General features: G+C 34.9%; 1 long non-coding RNA gene across 1 annotated transcript; it reads left to right on the top strand.

Moving 5' to 3' along the window:
- Positions 1-439: 439 nt before the first annotated feature.
- LOC139145546 (uncharacterized) lies at positions 440-2,390 on the top strand. The gene is made up of 4 exons (XR_011554946.1): positions 440-554; positions 1,089-1,245; positions 1,582-1,652; positions 2,100-2,390. It is a non-coding gene; the product is annotated as an uncharacterized lncRNA (long non-coding RNA).
- The last annotated feature ends 584 nt before the right edge of the window (positions 2,391-2,974 follow it).

Raw genomic sequence — 2,974 nt, 5'->3', positions numbered from 1 at the left:
CCTAGAATTGTAAGATATTGACAGTTTGAAATGTATATCTGAGGTCACCTTATTGTCAAATTGTCTTCCAAATTTAACAACAATTGATAAGTTGTATCAAATGAATTTGATATTTAGTGACATGGACCACGCAAAATCATGTATTAGTTTTTCAACTCTTTACGATATGTCAGCTTTTCATTCATGTGAAATACGAGATTGAAATTTCATGCCAAATTTGAACCATTTAATAGTATTTGGTAGTGTTCGGCAAATGCAAACACAAGGCTAGCGTTCACCGTACCAACTTAAAATACTTAAAAAAAGGCATGCGTAAGTCAATTTCTGACCCGGGGACATGTTAATAAGCCTGTACAGACGAAATTCAGTGCAGGTTTTTAAGAATTTTGTCTGCTTGATCAATTGATTAAACCAAAAGGGCGACATTGTTATTTTTTTCAGATATTTCTCAATTGTCTCTGCGTCAATTTGAAGATCTGTTTGACATAATAGGTCTAGACGATTCCTTGGTTACCGAGCTGATGAATGACATGGTAGACTCTATTGCTCTTAAGGTAATACAGAAAATGACATCATTCCGCCCAACCTTTCCATCGCCAAGCTGAAGTACAAACCCTTTACTGTGGCAATGTGCGATTTCTGCAATTGAAAATTAAGATTTGATGTTGGGTAGATTGTAATTGATGAAGATCATGTGTTACTGTATAATATTTTTCTTTATTCTGCTCGCATGAACCTGGTAAAATAAATTAAATTCCCCTGTCATGCAAGGGATAATTTATTTTCCGTGAGTAAGATGTCAGAATGCTTGTGAATTTACAGGTTGGGCTGCTGTGCAGTTTTGTGATGCATCTTGCCAGCAATTGTTCTTTGACCTTTGTTGTAGAAAATGCGGAACATTACGTTGGAAAACCGGATAAGTAAAGTGTATTTATATTCTGAAATCGGAGACAAGAAGCTACAAAATTGAGGCGTGCGAAATTCGTCTTCATCTGCTTGCGGGTCTCTGTACATCAATTTTCCCAATAACTTCTGCACCATATAAAGTTAATGTCTTAAAGTAATCTACTGATACATTCTTATTGCAGAAATTAGCCTCAATAGACATTAAACTCCTAGATGACTATAAAAACGAGTTTTATAGGTTTGATATCAAGCTGAGCGGATTTGTAACTTTTGGTCAAGATGTGAAATACTTCGATGTAACCTTCAGATTTCCTATAGGATTCTTTTTTATCCATTTCGGTGAGTGTACATGATCAACTATATATGTACTGCATACACTCCTTGTTGACCAATGAAGACAGGTAAATGCTTGAATTTGCCAAAAACATTATTCCAAGTCATGGTTAACATCATTGTGATCTCTTTAAAAGTCATCTTCGTGTATATAAAACGTATCAGAATGTTTTTCAATCACATATTTTCTTGATCTGTTCAAGTGCTTTTTTTAGAGTTTGCCCCTATTATTTAATTATATGACACAATACATCTTGCGAAGGCACATCGCTATTTAATCTAAATATTCATGCCACTTTTTTTCAAGGATAAGTATCACACATTTCTATCGGTATTTTACAGGCTTCGGATGTGGAGGGCCTTATGAAGTCATGATGTCTGCAGAAGTTGGTTTGCTATCGATGGCTCCTCGCGTAAGATTGAAGGCGTTCATTTTTTTTAAGAAATTCATGTTGTAAAACGACTGTGCATGGTTATTTGCTATTAAACAACATATATTAAGATTACATCAGGATAAGCTTAGGCTATATTCCTAGCATTGTCAATGTATTATGCGGAATTTGAACTGTACTATGTTATTCTTAGCTTAAATATGACAATGAAATGATGATGATGATGATGATGATGATGATGATGATGATGATGAATTTATGCAACAGAAGACGCTGCCACACTGTAATAATGGTGTATAAACAATCTTCTTCAGCAATCTTGATCATGTACATCAGCGTTGTAAGTATTAAAGATGTACGAGCCCTGGCTAATGTTCGACAATATACACCGACAAAAATATCCTTTCTTCATGTTTTTCCTCTCTGTAGGACTATTAAATAATAGTATATTACGTATAATCCCTTTAGGTAACAGTGACACCAGCTATAAGCGCCGCAGTGTCGGGAGCCTTAGGAATGGGTATACCCTTTTTCGCCGTAGAAATGAGGATTACTGGTTATATTCTGACAATTTCATTTCCGACACAAGCACAGCTTCTGTTCTTAAGGTTTCCGATGGAATTCAGTAAGTGTAACCTATATAGAACTTGGTGATTGGGTAATCCGTACCGGACTTTTCAATGGTCCCATGCAAGAGACTGGAAATTTAAAACAATTGGAAGAAAAAATCGTGAAGAGATCATGGTTCTGCAGAGAAAAGCAGAAGCAAATGCGATACAATTAATTAATAAATTTGAAATAACACAGACGCTATTCAAGATTTATTGGGAACGACAATCTGTTATTTTTAAAATAACTGCAAAACAAATATAAGGATCTTGTAGTTCCTTATATTTTGTATTCATGATCTTTGTAAACATGACAAACGAATAAACCTTGCTAATTAAGCAACTTTGCTTGTGATATCGGTCTTTTAACAATTTTTTTTCATGATGATTACTGACAGAGCTGCTGAACAAGTGTAGGCCACAGTGCATTTCAGATTAGTACCACAACCCAGTGTCTGAGATAGACACGTCACATGTACAATATTTGTGATTATTTTAGTATCGCAGCACAATTTGATGGTCGCCTACACATTTATTAATTGCATTAAACCAGCGAGGGGCAACTCTTATATTAACTTTGTTAAGTAACAGCAGCTGAATGTTGCAATACCACACATTTTACTGTACCTCACATAATAGAATGATGCAAAAGCCCAAACACCTAAACACACCTTTTAACATTTATTTTATTAACATGAATAGAGTACAGTTTTACCTTAGAAAACAATATCTTCT

The sequence above is a fragment of the Ptychodera flava genome, chromosome 12, assembly GCF_041260155.1.
Source record: "Ptychodera flava strain L36383 chromosome 12, AS_Pfla_20210202, whole genome shotgun sequence".
In the NCBI taxonomy this organism is placed as follows: domain Eukaryota; kingdom Metazoa; phylum Hemichordata; class Enteropneusta; family Ptychoderidae; genus Ptychodera; species Ptychodera flava.
Note: the sequence above shows the minus strand (reverse complement) of the source record. Positions and strands in the feature narration are given on the sequence as shown.